The sequence below is a fragment of the Plectrocnemia conspersa genome, unplaced genomic scaffold (genome assembly GCF_051122295.1).
Source record: "Plectrocnemia conspersa isolate PC_06_02 unplaced genomic scaffold, ASM5112229v1 ptg000012l, whole genome shotgun sequence".
Classification (NCBI taxonomy): Eukaryota; Metazoa; Arthropoda; class Insecta; order Trichoptera; family Polycentropodidae; genus Plectrocnemia; species Plectrocnemia conspersa.
In genome coordinates, this window is record NW_028277176.1 from 23429123 (window position 1) to 23447710 (window position 18588).

Below are 18588 nucleotides of genomic sequence, written 5' to 3' on the forward strand. Positions count from 1 at the left end.
AAATTAATATCGTAATACTTAATTAAATTACTTATTAGTTAATATTTTTTTAAAATAATAAAGTACTTCAGCTTATAGAAAATCTTGTTAAAAATATGTGCCAAAAAATATAAATGCTAAAAAAAAAAGCTTTCTAACTGAGGTTTAAACATTTTTAATAACTTTCTAAAATATATAATTTGATTAGTATTAAAAAAATATTCATTGCTTATAAAACATGTTAAATCATAAAAATCTTATCTAAATACTTTCATACCCATTTTTATATTTCGCCTTTTACAACTTATACAATATCACGCCACAGGAGCTATCCATTTCTCCAGTCTTTGTCACGATACCTTCTTTTCCACTCCGTCATTCACTAGCAAGATCGATGGTGCATAAAATGTGTTCATTGTGTCGCCGGGGCGTAGTTCCACCGATTAAGTCTCATGTGACACGAGTTTCGCATGGCAACCAACGGTCTCCATCCTTCCATATCCACAGTTATTTCAGCTCCTTACACGGAAAACCATTTCTTTCATACATAAGCACTACCTACACCTCTCTATTTGGTAGTTGAAATAATCAGAATCGTATATACCAGTATCCATAAGACACGTACCACGCTAACAACAGGTGTACCGATGCAATCGTCGTTCTGTGTGCACACTGTTGCACATTATTGTTTGCAGTTGCTCGGTTATTATGCTTCACTTTCGATATCGAGGCTGTTTTTCTTGTAAATGTGACCTTTACTTAAGCCGAGGTTGGATGAGAGATGTAATTATTATTGGCGAGAACTCATTCTCACGACTGTTGTTGTTATTGTTGTATTGAGTGAAATTAATTATGAGGATATTCGGCTTTGTTGCTCGAGTGATTTTAATAATATGAAAAACACTTTTGATTGTAAAACCTTATACATATGAATATATAACTATATATATATATATATATACAACGCTTGAACAAATACTTAACAAGCACATTGTTTTTTAAAATAGATATACCGATTGATAAGTAATTTTTAATATCATTGAAAAATACTTTTTATTTCAATAAATGTTCTAGAATATCATAAATAGTATATGTTTGATTTATTTAAAGCTGTGTTTTGAGCTCTAGGTTATAATTTTGAAGTTAAATAGTACAAAAATCAAATGTATACATCTCAGTTTTATCTCATAAAATTATCGTTTTTGTTATCGCAGTTAACGTACATATGTACATACATACATAAATCATCTTTTTTGGTGCACCTTATGCTCTTCTCAAAAATTATTTCTCAAGAAAAATGTCAAATGGTGAATTTTCATTTCTCGAGAATTTTTATAAAGTATTTTTTTGTTTATTTTTTTTTTTACAACTGCTGCATAAGAAAGGTTAGGTCCGTGCCAGATGTTTATTTATGTGCATGCTTACTTGGAAGCTTTTATTAGATGACAGAAGTGATAAGAAATTGTTTACGATTTTTTCAACTACTTTTTTTCTTTGAAACTACCGAACTACATCGATAATTAGATACAAATAAACTACTCAGCGTAGAATTTGGCAGATTGCAAAAATGTTAGTGGGCTTTTCACACAGTTACGCCATAAAATTTTCCTATCGGCAAACTTAAATCTCATTTATTTAATAAGCAAAAGAGGTTTTTCATCTTTATTGTTAGTAGAAACATCTGTTATTAGCAGTCCAGTATTCCTTCTTAACTCGACGTTGTGTAATCAATAAAAGTAGAACGATCCATTCTGGTCTTTTAGGTTTAGTGTTCTTTTATAATATCATATGATATATTATTAAAATCACATACTATATGTATATTACAAAAATTTTTTTTTGGATTTTCGAAGAAATCGATAAGTGAAACTAAAATTATTATTTCTCGAGAAATGAAAAATATCGTTAAACCAACATGCTTAGGTTCATATATTGGACTATTTTGCAAACCATCAGCGTACATCAGCGACAGTTGATTTTACATAACAAAAATTAAAAAAAAAAGCAAATGTACGAGCCGAGCGCAAGAATCAAAATTTGTTCCTATAAAGTGATAAATCTTGGCAGATCGGTACGATTTTTGTCAAACCGGTCGATTTAAATACTTGTAAATAAAACAAGGGCTTAGTGTGTATTAAACATAGACAAAGTATCACAACATTATTTCAAATTCATTAGAAATACAAGTTCTATATTTCTCGGAATGTATTACAGTAGCACTTACACTACAAAATGTAATCTGTTATAAATAATAAACAACAAAACCGTTTAATCGGTTACATCCAGACTAGTATTTAGTCGCGTCAGCAAATGTATGCGAGCCCTAAACTTCCCTCTACAGGGGCCTTGTACATAAAAATATAATATTTTCAAACATATTTTTTAATATGTATGTAATTCAATAAGTTTTCTAAAAAATACAGCACGTTAGCTTAAGTGCTAGTGACTATTATCTGAAAGTGCTGGGTTCGAATCACACATGAACTAGATTATTGTATACATATTATTATTTAAATTCCGTTCCTAGACATTAATCACAAAACATAATATCGTTATGAATCATTTTAAAGTGACATCTATTGATTATAAGCTATAATTATAGTTTATTATTAATAAAATAAATATCATTGATTCACAGACTTTGATTTAGTTTAGTGTTTTACTACTAGCTTGTCATATTACAACTTAAGAATTAAAAAAGTATTTTCTAAATTATTACAATTATTCTAAATTATATAATTATAAATGAAAAATAACAAATTTAAATAAGTTTTTATTGTGTAGAATAATTCATTATAAATATTATTTTTTAGTATTTTGTTATGGCGATAGTGTTAGAAACCATAGATTTTATAACTTATGGGGAAAACTATTATATATTATTATATTATTCAGCTTTTTTAGTTGTATATAAAATCCATGTAATGTTGTGCAATTTATAATTACCCAGAATTGTTTTATCATTACTTTACTAAAATTGGTACTAGATGTATTATGTTATCGTCTAATGCTCTTTAGTTGATTAAAACTGCAGTATATACGTATATCTAAACAGAGGTAGGTATAAATCCTGCTCGTAACATTCGATATACTTTAGCAGAGATAGATTGATTCAATAATAACTTTAGTGTTCTCGTAATACTATATATTGCCTCAAATGTTGTCTTATAATTATTTTCCAAATATTGTTAAATAGTTGCTTTAAATATTTATATTCTTGAATATGATCATTTGCTTGTTCTAAAACGATCTTCTCTTAATCAAATAGCAAAACATAGTATTCATATTTTTCTTAAATAATTAAAATCAGGTATGTCGTCAGATTATTTTAGTCTGTTTATTATTATTATATATTTTGATTATAAAACAAAAATGCTGAGGGGGTATAAGGTTAAGTTGCAATAGTAAGCTGTACATTTAATCTCTGGAGTATAGATAGTGCAGGTTTTGCCAAAGTTAATTGCAACGCTATATATTTTTTGCACTTTCCGATGACATTTAGATGTCGTTTGCAGCAAATACTACTGCAAATGTACAACAATGATTCACAATTATGATCTAAATATATATGTATATTATTATAATATTTAATATTGTTATATATTATATTTATTTATTAAAGTAAATGGTTATGACGCTTGCTTAAAAAGACAACATGTGGAAAAAACCTCTTTGTAAATGAGTTATTATTATTATTTTTTAAGCTCGTGTTTTCAAATATCATTTAAATTAACAACACATTTATTATATGTAACCTGTGTTAATTAACAACATACTCGCACACTTATTAGAGTTGCAAACATGCATTACCGTACTAAACCTTTATTCTCATATAAATTTCGATACAAGACCATTAAATTCTCAAAAACCGATTATATAACGTTGATCCTCAGGCGCATGTTTTTATATTGTTAATAATATTTTAAATATTCTGACAATGCATCCTATTATTTATTAGTAACTAAACTAGCTAAAATATCGTCATCGTCGTTTATTTAATATTTTATTAGATACTTCAAGTTTCACCTATACAAAGATTAGTTACTCACAGATACGTTGTTTTAAAATCATGTTTAGGTTTTAGTTTTGAAATTGTATTATGCAATCTTTGACATTTTTTACATTGGATGTAGAGAAAAATATTGTCCCTTAAAATACGCCTTAAAAAATGCATTTATAATTTTACTAATACTATGATATGTTTCTGGTTTAAATACTGTGTTTAAATAATATATTCACCTTGCTTAAATTTTTTACCGTGTCTGAGAGATCGGAACTACAGATTATTATAATTATAATTATGATCAATTTCCACAGATTAATTTTTCCTAAATTTTCCTAATCTCACGAATAAATATCGTGATGATTAATTAAAATCGATTATGGTCGTGCATATTTGGTAAAAAATTCTCTAATAGAGGTAAATTTAACTTGGAGAATATCAATTATGTACTTATGTATGTATAACTAAAAAGTTTTAATTTATTACGGTTATAAATAGTTTAAATAGTGTTTAAAATATATTTTACAATACCATATTTATTTTTTATTTAATGTGTCCTTTAAAAACTATATTAAATCCATTGATTTATGAATATGGATATGCCTACCTAATATGATTGGTGAAACTTGTTATTTATTAAATGTCTATATATATATATATATATTTTCGACCATCTTGACGCATTGGGGTCATGATGGTCTTAATTTAATCTAAATAAAAATAAATAAATATTGAAATAATAAATATTTATTTTATTATTTCAAACAATAAAAAACTTGCTCTAAGTAAAATATAAGTTTGGTTTTAGTGAATCATGTAGGTAATATTATTTCAAAGAAACTCTAGAAATTATTGTATTTTAATTAACAAAGACAATTTAAATGAGCAATATATAAAATAATTGTTTTTTAAAACATTTTTGTGCATTACTGTTGGCAGCATTGGTTAGAACAGTGAACACTCCATGAATAAGTCCGAAACGAATCGTTTTCCAAAGAAAAATCCAAATATTTACCTTATATAAAAGCATAAACAATTTGTTTTATGGAATAACGTATTTATGTATATACACAATTGCACCATTAATTAATTAACATTTTTTAATGGGTGAAATTAGACGTAAATTTATGGTAAGAATAAACTCAATGTGTTTTATCTTATAAAATAAAATATGTTTTTATATAATAATAAGCAATATTTTGATTGATGTCCCAGTTGGGTATTATTTATAATAAGTCTTTGATTCCGAAGAATAGATATATAATGCATTAAAAATATTCCTTACAATTTGATGTTTTCGTTGCGTGTAGGGATTCCAATCCCGGGCCAAAATTTTGATCCCGGGATTTCGGTATTGCAATTAGTCGATTCCGGGATCCCGGGACCAGTCCCGGGATAATTTTCATGTTATTTTATCGATAAAAATAATTTAAAATGAATAATACAATATATTTTTACATCTGTTTTTTATAACGTACAATGTATAAAGTACGTATAATTTTAGTCTTGGACTTAAAATAGAAAATAATATAATAAAAATAAAAAAGGGAAGGTCTTATATATTTATTTGAGAAGAAAAAAATGAACTTTTGACAATGTATGCACATACCTATGTACATTCATAGACACAATTAATTGAAAACATTATTTTGAATAAAACTCACGAAGTAACATCAAAGCATCAAGTGTTTTATCATTTAGCCTTGATCTGATTTTGGTTCCTAAGCAGCCTGCTGCTGAAAAAGCACGTTCAGACTCACAGCCTCAATGATTCACAGATGACACGTGCAACTCGCGCAAGTTTGTACACGAAATATAACGATGTTGTCAATAATAATTTGATTGTGCTTGATAAATCAACCAATCCGAAAAATTCGGGATTATGTTTTATAATCCCGGGACTCATCGGGTATTGAAAATCGTTCGGGATCCCGGGATCCCGGGATTCGGGATCCCGGGATTGGAATCCCTAGTTGCGTGAGTTTCGTTACAATTTTACTACGAGGCATTAGTCGATTGCCGCACTCTCTGATAAAACATTTTCTTGTTGCAACAGCCCGCATGCACAAGCCGGCAATGTTTGTTGCAATCATGAGCTCATTTTGCTCATTTCTACCTTTTATCGCGGTTCGCCGTCGGCGCTGACAACCGCCTTTGTGAATTTGCCTCGTATTTAAAACTATAGTTAAAGCATATATGAGAACGAGAATAATCCACGCACGTATGCAAACAATAAAGTTAAAAGGTACTACGTTTTTACTGTAATTAAAATTCAGCCGTAGTTTGCTTGTTATGAGTTTCATAACCTGAGCTGGTTCAATACTGGGATTATAATTAGCATATGATAACATCTAAATTAATACTGAAGACCAACTGAAGTTTCATTTTACATTAGTTTATGTTTATCTTCGTCTTTAGTTTATGTTTATCGTCGAGATACACTTTATTATATATTCAGCTTAGCGTTTATTAAATAAAGCACTGTTTAAAGTTGCTAAGGCGCGGTCAATGTTCGTTAACTTTCATCTGCGAGAGTGCCCCAGAGAATCGCGATCGCGTTCCTTATTCTTACCAGTTGCGGATCATATTCTTGAAACTTGCCATGGATGTACTCGTTTCTTAGAACAGCGAAATAGGTATACGAATTTAAAAAGCGACTTTTTATTATCTATTTATTAAAAAAATAAACTCAAAAAACTGTTGCGTTTGACTCCTGGCACATTCTTCGTGCTCGTGTCGCAATAATACCTGCACTACACTCTCTGGAAGTTGGCCATGGTTGGCCAAGGACGGAGAATATAGTGGGTTACTTCGTTCGAGTTCGGTTCTGTCCGCTCTCTCGGAAGTTGTCCGAGGTTACTTGGCCAGCTTCGAGCGCTTCCGAACATTGTTGGCAGGCGGACCGAAGTCGGAGCTGCTCTTTCGAGCGCGAACGGTGAGGTACTTCCCCTTCCGCTCTCTCGCGTGTTAAGTGACGAGAGTGAGAGAGATAATGATATGGTTTTTCGCAAAACGAGTAGCTCGGTTCAATTTCAGTAGTCGTCCTATGGTCAACACGCATGTCGAGCGCTGCATCATAGTCACGTGGTCAAGTTATAATACCACATGCTTATCGGGGACTTCAACAGACTCTTACCGACATCTTGGAATATTTTAAGACACCAAAAGGGATTAATTATATTTTTGATAGTATATTCTTCTAACAGATATCGTTATTATATTTTTTTTTCAAATAAAATTAAATAATTAGTGGTACTTGATTTTATTAAAAAAAATCGTTTCGAATATCCTTATGTATTTTCCTAGATCGGTTTATATATATGTCCCAACATAACATATTATTATTTAGAATCGATGGCGACAAATTCTAGGATAGTCACAGATGTGGTGTTCGTATTCTAAAGTATAATTTTTATGCCTTATGGCATTTTGCAAAAGCCGACGAAGATTTTGCGTAAATTGAATATTAACGACAGAAAAATTTTCACTGATATTGATTGGTGAGTGCCCACATAAACTTTTAAGTTGCGATTATTTGGCACATTTTTCGATCGCGCGCAAATATGACAGAAGCAGCCGTCCGGAAGTCATTCACGGCCACCGTCCGGACGGCATATGCCATTTGTGGCAGTGTGGTCGCTTACTCGAAGTCGTAGGTCTCGGCCGACGATTTCTGTAACAAATCCCAATTTCTAAGCAATAGGAGGTCGACTGTACATAGAAACGTGGTAAAAAAGTACATATATAACAACGATATAAATATTACCAGCGTAAATAAAAATGGCAAGCAATTTAGTATAACATAACATAGCTCTTTTAAATAGTTTTTAATAATTTTTACACATAATATTTCTACAATAATCTTACTTTAAATTCACAATCTCATTAGCATTTCAATAGTTGCTTATACATTTACGATTTAAAATCAACTATTGAAATGCTAATAAGATTGAGATTGGTAACTAACAATATGTTCTATTTTAGTCGGTCTTTAATTTAATTAAAAACCAACAGCTTAATACACAATATCAAAACTCACCCTGATTCATTCACAATAAACCACAAATAGATAGAGCAGAGCAGACGGCATTATGGAATAAATTGAAACGAGGAATCGCAAATGATACTCAAATGTTCATATCCGATGCATAGTACTGTTACATCTGGTACAAGATTGAAAATTTTATCAGAGCCTCACAAAGGCATCGATGCCGACTGCTCTGCAAAACCATCACGTTCCAGTGCTTCGTTACCAGATTATCCGGTGACGATATTTTCTTATGGGTTAATGGTCCCCCGTGTGACGTCAAAGAGTTTTGCTACGTACTCTGTAACACAAACATTTCTCCCCCATAGAATAGAACTCGGTAATAAAAGTTTTAAAATTGAAAAAACATGGCTTACAAATTAAGTTAAATTGCTTCTAAACGCTACATTGGTACACAATGGAGTGTAATTGTTATGTCGCTGTATTATATAAACAATGATAAAACTATGTATAGGTCTACTCATATGTGACGGAAACATGAAGATGTGCGTTTATGTGTATTTAGGTAAATATTTTGTATAAAAAATATGCTTTGGAGCAATGACATCATGATTCGGCGTGACTCACTCGACGGTTAAGTTTGACCTTTACGATTTTGTTAAATTGTAAAGCTGACAACTGTACATATTTGGACTGTAAAGATACAACATCCAAGAAATATTTCTAAGGAATTGACTTATATTTTTAAAAGAGTCCTTTATTGATTTTTCAAGTAAATAATATTACTGGACAACTTTTTATATCGTTCATAAATCTATCAAATTATATTTTTAATTGAGCTTCGTGGATGAGCAAATGTATCTTTCTTTTTTCTTAGATTTTGCGTACCACTGATTGCATACCTGATTTATTAATATGATATTTTTTTTTTAAAGGTATGTAATAATATTTTTATTCTAAAATAAAAATAACTTTTATTTTTTTAAATAATTCTTTTAGTATGACATTTTTACGAGCAGCTTTTCCATACCTCATACACAATTTTCCATTTTACCACCCCTATATTGTTGCTCCAGTATTACATTATATAAATATTTATGATAAATGTAAATTGTTATATTTACGACTTTGGAGGCGCGATCGCATTGCGTTTTCTCGATTAATATTCAAAGCGCCATTAAAAGTTTTGCGATGGTTTTACGCCGAATTTTACCCAAAAAACGAATATATTTCTATACATTATTATTATTAGAGCTTCCTACACTTTCAGAGAATTACCACATTTCTACGTAATACACTAGAATTTCTATAAACTGTGTTTTTGGTACTGAACGGTTATCTCTGGCGTTTTTGTTCAGTTTGCCGCCTTGGCTTTTACTAGGCCATTAATTAGCGCATTAACTGCCATCTTGGACGGATTATTTTCGGCGATTATGTTGCATTATTTCATTGCGATTGTTCTTAAGTCGGTTAAACAAGATCTTTATAGCTCGGAGGTAGTTAGTGGCGTATGGAAAGAGTTAACGGCCGTTATTATTAATCGTTTAATGCGTACTAGCTTCGTTTCTATTACTCACAATAAGAATTATATTATTACACCACCGCAGTAACGGTTAATTGGCGTCGTTAAAAGTTTACGTGTTGATGCGATGAAAGAGAACGTAGTCTATCTTACAAAGATTAATGACTAGATTTCAAAGATAATCAAAGTCTTGTTAGTGTAATAGAGACACTTTGTGTATGCTTTTTAAAACGTTTTAATTAAACACATTCCTTTACAAAACATTGTTGCAATAAATCCTATTTTCTTGAATGAATATTGTGTTCTGGCGAATGAATGTACACATATATACTATATTAACTTTATGTGTCGCAAATACTAAATAATCTATATGTGTATATGAATCTACGACCAGACAGACTATGAATAAAAGTTATAAAGCTATTATGGTAATCCCGTTAACTTAAATCAGCTCCTGAATAGTCTAAAGCAGCAGTTCCCAACTTGTGTTTCGCGGAGCCCTAGGGTTCTAAAGAAATTTGGGGTTTCATAGTAATACATAAGGCGAATCTCTATCTATGTACATATGTTTTTTTTAGAAAACTTCCTCTTGCTACATCTGAATACATATAAAACATTGTCAGATAACGAAATAACATATATGGTTCCTTACACATTGAACTACCGTATAGAATCGCATACAATTTTTAAAAGTCATAAGACCATGTATTATAGATGTTTACTGATTTCTTAATAATTTCTTAATAATAAATATCATTAAAAAAATGCATTTTTACGCGTTGTCATCAATTAGATGAGAACATTTTTGTTGTAAATCTCCCAAATTTATTGATTTTGATTTTATGCAACTACAAGTCTATTGATGAAAACAGTTGCTCTGCGGAAATTTACAAACCAACCCAACAGGAGAAACGTTGTTCAGATACGAGTCGTAGAATTAGTATATAATTTTATAGAAAAGCATAATTTATATATAACGGTAACTCTCTCAAGATATAATTCTGCGCATCCCTAAATCAGTATTGATTATCCACGGTGTTTTATCCATACCATAATTACCGCAAACAAAGTTTCAACAAACCGGTCCCGTGCATTAGTCAGGGGCGATTATCCCTGACATGTGCATCGTTTAACATCATAACGGCAAATCGACACTTCCCAGTTCCCGCACTTTGCCAGATGTTTGAATTGCAGGGACGGTAATTGCCGTAATGACCGTTTGCGGCCCTCGGATAGCAACACATGCGGCCCCAATCGCGACTAGATCTATTCGTGATCCGGGAATGGAATGCCGGTCGGTTACTCGTAATCTACAATTAGTTACAAATGGACGTGCCCGTATAGTTGTTGATCCATAAGTAAAGTCAGGATTAAGAATTTTGACCTTATGGGTAGAAGTTTTTAAATTTATTTTCATAGCTTCATTTACAAATCAATGATTTTGGCAGCAGAATTGGTTATCAAACTAGAACATATCTTGACATATTTTATGTAACTGTTTAGGACTTCTGAAAATAATTTTATTATTAGCGCAATTTTATGAAAGCTCTATAAATAGTATAATTTTTTAAAATCATTCTAAGCTATCTAGGTTTAATTTTTATTATCTATTAATGCAGTTCAATGCATCTATGTTTATTCTCTATATAATCATACACCAATTAGCTCTTAGCTAAATATAGGCATTCTGGTTTATCCATATTTTTAATTTCTCGAAAAATATTTTAAAGTTTGGTAACCCTAAGAAGTGTGACTTTGCAGCTAGTAAGACGCAGGTGAAAACTAGTAATAATTTATTAGTTTATATTACATATATTGCTAGTTACTATGATGGGCGGGTATCGTTTTTTCCGAGCAGTGGTGGAGAAGCTAGCGCAGGGATGATATATATGTATACGCTTTTGATGCCTTTGATGGACATCTGAGGTCGAATTGTACAATGGTAATATTGTGGCCTTACGGTACTTTTTGTTTTCCGGTGATATATTATTTCCCGTGACAGAGGTCACGGGAAATATGTTACCTTTTATTCTAAAAAAAAATAAGACTAGAACAGCTGGAAAGTAAGCAACATAATTATTTTTTAAGCAAAAAGATTGCCTAATATGTTATTAAGTAGTTATTGCCTTATTATATGATGCTTTATATTAGACTAATAAATTTTATAAAAATGAAATTAACAAATTAATTTTATTTATATAGAAACCAATTACATTAATAAATGCGATTTTAAATTTGATACAACATTATACCTTTACGTTTCACACAATGAAATGAATGTCTAGACTTTCTTATATACTCAATATACTAAAATAAAATTATTACTATATTTTTTTTATTTTTAAACTAAAACCAAAAGGATTAAACATAAATATAAATTATTATTGCAAAAAAAATGTATGCAAACAGTGAGAAAAATATATTCACGTTAATTGAACAGGTGGGTCGGATCACGTTGAACCGGATCCGATTCCTAGCTGAAACCGGAACCGGAAGTAGAGGAAGTCTCGTTTGTTTGAAGCAATGTTCGTGCTTCTGTCGTCAGTGATGGATGACGTACGGTGGGAGCTTTTAAAACCATACAAAAAATAAAATTCAGAATTTTGCTTGCATTAAGCTCGAACATTTATTAAGGATTTAAATAATATAAATTCTAAAATTATAACATTAATATTGATTGTATAAATAAAGAATATCCTATCTGCTATATTAACATCGTTAAGAGCCAGTTAGTAATAGTTTGTATTGTAATTGTTACGGTAGACTCGTTTAACTCGATAGTAGTGAATAATATATGGGTATTAAGCATAATCGCCGATAATGATTTTATGAATATGGTAATCGTGTGATATTTACCAGTTACAACATATTTTATATATTATACTATATATTACACAGGAATATGACCGAATTTTTCTGTCGCCGAAAATAAACCCAATTCTGAAATAATTAAAATTATTGCTTTGAAATGCGCCAAGGGATATTTTTTGTGTTTAATTCGGTAATTATTGCGAGAAATCGTTATGGGTGTTATTTTAATTGACGTGTGTATTTCGTTTATTACTTTATTTATTTTTGACTTTTATTGCATTATAAAATTGATAAATTATACATAGGGACTAAGGATAAAATATTTTAATATGACTATTAATTGTTAACGTTAACAAAAAACTCGCGTAGTTAACGATAGCGTTTTTTTCTCAAGAATTTTTCGAATATTTTTGTTAAGAATAAGATTTGTACGAATAATTTAAAATGTTTTATAACCGCTGTATTTTTGTATACCATTGAATAAAAAAGGGTGGGTCCATACAAGATGTTTGAAAATATTTTTTAGAAGTTTTTATTAGAGATCGAAAGTATTTTTATGGCAAAACATGTTTACGATTTTCTCAACTACTTTAATCACCCTAAAAATCGCTCCGCTTGGAAATCGGCATATTACAAGAAATGTATGGGGGCTTTTCATAGAGTTACGCCATTAAATTTACCTGTCGATGAATCTCATTTCTGCAATAATCAAAATAAGTTTTGTTTCTTTATCTTGCTCAAAATATTAAAAAAAGTAAAGTAGAAACAGCTAAAATTGTCATTTTTTTTTATTCGGGTATAAATTAGAGGCACAGTATTTCATTTTAACTCAAAGCTCTGTAATCAATTGAAGTATATCGATCCCATCTGATCCTTTGATTATTCGCATTGAAATTAATTCTTAACGATTATTTAAGAGTATCATTTAAACAGAGCCTAAAAATATATACATAATACATATCTATATATGTATACATAAAATTATTTAAGGGTTGAGTCATGTATGTTTCACTCCTGATTTTTTTAAGGTTAGATAGTCTGACTTTTGTTCAAGACAATTCTTTAAGTGCTATATTTTTTTTGCTTTCAAATTCGAATTTTCCTCTGCATAATGCAGATTAAGATAAGATATTGTTATGCAAGTTACAAAAACAAAATTGAAAAATGTTGGCTAGTGTTATTTATCTATTAACACTATGAGGTTAGTTAAGACATGGTCATTTTAAGCACACAAGTTATTGTGAACCTCAAACAATATTTTAAATTGCCATTTATAATGGGGATGTTATCTAGTTTTTTATCATATTCTCCAGATCTTGCTCTTTCAGATAAGCAATATTTAAAGTTTTTGCATGGAAGCCTCTGAAATTTTATTGACTATCATTACAATTTGCTATTGAAATACGAGTAAATCAATTAAGGTTAAGTTAAATTATGTAATTAAATCTTTTGAAATACCAATACATTGGAACGTTTGCATTCTAATTAAAAAAAATATAATATGCAATTAATTTTGCAAATTTGTCTACAATGGAATGGTTATGGTAACAGTGGCGCATTTAAAAGTAGCCTTTATAGTGTTGTAACAGTTTAATAGTAATTGCCAAGTCTTGTTTATAATAATCGCATCAATTGCGATAAAGTTTAAGACACCCCTGATACAATCAGCGCTCCAGGCACAATTATTAAATTGCCTACCTGATTATTGTGAATCTGGACTAAGCGCACGCTACAACACAACACCTAATTGTACATCAAAGCCTTTGACGTTTTAATTAGAAATTAATATTCCAACGGCAAAACTGGAACAAAGCGTCAGTTCGCGGCCGTGTAGCGGGCGCACAACCCCAGGCCCAGATTTTCCGATTTTTCGCTCGGATTACCCGCAAAAGCGGCAAATTTCCTTGCGAAATCGCAGGTGTTGGAGTGGCGATAGGCGAAAATCTGAAAATAGGCAACTCTCCGCGTCGAAATCACTGTTTCAAATCTGTGAAACCGGCCGTGATGAGCGAAACGTGTTGTGTTTTACAGTCGGAAAGGGGTTGTTCCACGCCGCTTCGAATCAGATTTCACAACTCAGATCGTGTATAAAATGAGCTATAAATAAAATCAGTGGTTATAAAACAAGGAATACAGTAAACACGGTTTAACCAGGAACTCTACTAAAATTATTTAGGAGTCCAAATGTAAACCAAAATTTTGACAATTAGCAATTTATTAACAAAAAAATATTTATTTTATTTTTTATGATCATCAATTAGGTATGATCAGTTTATTACGTATCATTAATAATAGCTAGTGACAGAATGATTTAATGTATATTAGTGTAAGAATATTCGGGACAAAATATCACCATTATGCCTTTTTTATTAGGGGGTATAAAACTATCGCAAACGGTGTGTTAGCGTATTAAGTTATTTACTTATAAATTATTATTATTATTGTTTAAGCATTTTTGAGTCACGAACACTATGTGTAAATATTTTACACTTATATATGCGACGTTCTCGCTGCCTTGTCTGCGTCTCGTAATCCTGTCGTCTCGTAAAACGTCGTAGCTTGACCAAGATTGACGTGAAGAGAGAAGCTCCTACTTTCTCTGTATTTTCAGTCTTTGTCTCTGAAAGTCGGCATAGCTATATTTCGTGCAAGCTAGTAGATAGCAATTATAAATTCTTTGGAATTAAATTTCGAATAAATGCGCTTTATATGCGTTTATATACGTTCGTTTTCACTAAAAGCGATTTCGACGACCAATAACGAAAATTTGGTAGTGCTATTAAATTTGTTTATTGCCAGAATTTGAATAGGTGCAGATTTGGCTACGCCGCTCTTGTCATCGCATCTTAATTGGTGCATGCATCAAAGCAACAAAGTTTGAGCTCACTGCATAAAAAAGTTTTGAAGGTAACTTAAAAGCGATATAACGCTAAAATTTCCTTTTCGACGCAATTGATTGTTGGCCTAAATATGTATGTTTAAAATCTAATAATTAAGGAATGTATCTTTTTAAAACAACAGATAAACATTTTTGGCTAAATACTATGTTTGTTATTATAAAAAAAACAGCAATTCCAGTGTTGGTCGAAAAAAGCAGGGAAGAGAACTAGTAACTTTTTTGCTTTTCTACCATTATCTGACAATATATAAGTCGTAACGTTATTACGTACACATAAAATCACTCTCATAGGAACTTTTAATCAGAGGTTTTACTTTGCCGCTGGGGCTTCGCCCTTGGCTGACTGCACTACGTGCCCTCGTAACTGTAACCAGATACTGCATCAACATCAATCGCGCTTTCCAGAGAGCCTGCGATCACCAGAGATGTGGAGTGAATGCATATAGTGTTTGTTAATAGTAATGTTTTTTTACAATACTAACGCATTATTCAAGTTGTTATTGAAACTGCTATATTGCCTTAGAGATCGTGTGTTTTGCTATTATAAATTGTTATTTAATTTGCAATTTTTTTAATCACTTACAATTCATGAACATTCATCAGTCGACACATTTTACTGACTATCGAAACATCACTATATTAAAGAATTATATTTTTTATTTAGACACCGATTTCTATACAGTTCATTTGAAATATGTATTTAGCTAATATGCTTAAATCTCCGATCGTCACGTACGTCAGCGTTACTAATATACAATTCGCAAAATATTAAAATATTCACTTCACACTATTTTTATTTAACTCATCTCATTTTTAATTTTGCCAAAAATAGGTAATTAAAATTAATAGATCGGTCTTGATATTTTTTTTACAATTTGGCGATACTGTAAAAAAATAAAGTAAGCAGTAAATCTTCTCAAAAGCATAAACCACCCTATTGTAACTATTAAAATGTTGAAAGCTACATTATTGTGTTATATTATCTGATATAGATAATGTGCATATACTATTTATATACATAGCTTCATACATATGTATATGAACAGAAATACCATCAAAACCACATTGAACCACCCGCGTTTAATTAATTAAAATAGAACCAACCAAACCACTGGTGTTGCAAGCATCAAACGAGTATTTTCTAATATGAATTTTCATATCACATGTGTAATCTCACACGCCGACATGTTAAATCCTTAATATTTCAGCAGCCTGAGGATAATAATTTTCCTTTCGGGACAAGGCCCTTTTTAGCCCCGTGAGACCTCAGCGAACGGGTTAATAAGTATTAATTTATTCAATTAGATGTCGGACTTTGCGCTATTTATACACCTTTGTTATTATTTTTAATTTAAGTGTTTCTGTACTTAGATATAAGTTTTAATATAGGAACGTAAATGATTCTGTTGGAGGTGTAAAGATAAAATTTAATATTTTTATGAAAACGTTTATTTTTTTCATGTTACGTTTTAAGTACGATAAATTTATTTTATGCGCGACAATACGTTGTAAATGTTAAACAACGTCGTGAACGTTAAAAGCGTTCATTTCCTATATAAACGAGGCGAGTTGAGTTGCCAAGACCTTAATATCCTGTCAGCGTGACTGAAACCAATTCTAATATAGCCATTTAAATATTAATAAAATTTTATTTTAGTCATATTCAAGTTTCGTAAAAATCTAGATAGTTTAACGAGTAATAAAAAAAATATTGACATGGTTTATTGAAAATATTTTTATATCATAATAATTCAATATATAAGAGATATTCGTAAAAAGTACAAGCCCAAAGCTACCAACAAGGCTTTGAGTGGTATATTATTTTCTGAAAGCTATGACTTCACTACAAAAAGACTATCAATAAAAATCATTGTCTTAGTTGGTAAAAAGTACTGCTCTTATTGCAAGACATCACTAGTTTAAATATACAAAGAAGAAATACATATATTGTTTTACTAGTTTAACATAACATGAAGGGATGCCTTTATGTTAAATAATACATAACCTACACTAAAGGTCGGTGACTAATACTTTTTTCGTGTGTAAAAGATCAAAATTAATGATTATAATATATTTATTATTTTGAATCGATCGTCACAAATTAGATTTTCTTACATTTTCTCATTGATGAATAATTAAAAATATGAACTAGATCATGCATATTGCTATCGTTTATAATTAATTAAATGGATTTTGATTTTAGTGTCTCAATGGGTTAACGCCTGTCATGTTTTAACGAAACATTTATAATAAATAAATACATAGGTGTGGTATTCAATTTTATTGATAGATATAGCTGAGTTTGTTTTGTATTGTTTTTTTTAGTAATACTAGGATATGATTGAATGCTTATTTACACAGCTATCTTTTTATTTTGTATTGAAGAGAATAAGTTGGATAAAATAATATAAAAATTGAGGTCTAACAACTAGTGCAAATAAAATTTTAGTTTTGTTGTGTAAAAAATAATATTTTCTTCAATAAATAAGTTATATTATTAAATAGAAGGCAAATATTATATATTGAATAATAAAATATTTTCATAACAAATAATATATTTATGAGATTACCTTTTAAGGATTATCCTTACCTCTTATTCTCCCATGAAAATATATAAAATCAAACCAATACTTATGATTGCTTATCAATTATATAGTTGTATAATGTAAACCACATTATCAATAATTTTTAAATGAAATATATAATTACTATATATGTAAATTACACAGAGATTGGACATATCAATGCGTTAATATTTATGAAAAAATTAAATATTTAATATTTTAGTTAACAATGATGTAAAGAGTACCTACATATAAATATATTGCTTTGATGAAATTGTAATTACTTACACTTTTTTGGCTACATCAAACTTATGACGTCACTTTAATTTATTTAAAATAATATCTTGAAAACCAGAACTTTTTGAAAAAAATCTAATATAAATATTTTTTTTTTTTTTATTATTTTATTTTTTTTATTTTAAATATACGTTTTTGTAAATATAAATAAAAAAAGAATATAGTTATTTATGTAAAAGTATGAAAGTGAAACTAAATACATTAATAAATAAAAAATATTTTGATTACTTACATAAATTACTATAATATTTTTTATTTTATTTTTGTATTAATAAAAACTTTTATATAATATATAATACGATAATTAATTCTACAAACATAGTATTGTATACAATGCATGTTACCTGTTTATACCCATTTTTCAGGGATGATCTTCTACGAACATCATCCCTGCGCCAGCTTCTCTACCACTGCTCGAAAAAAATGATACTCGCCCACTATAGTGGCCGCAATATATGTAGTATAATCTATTATAATAAAATTCTCACCTGCGCCTTACTGACTGCGAATTTACACCCCCTCCCC

General features: G+C 30.0%; 1 protein-coding gene across 4 annotated transcripts in view; it reads left to right on the forward strand.

Moving 5' to 3' along the window:
* LOC148228653 (uncharacterized) overlaps positions 1-18588 on the forward strand; it is a 278757-nt gene that overhangs the window by 146677 nt on the left and 113492 nt on the right. The window lies entirely within an intron of this gene.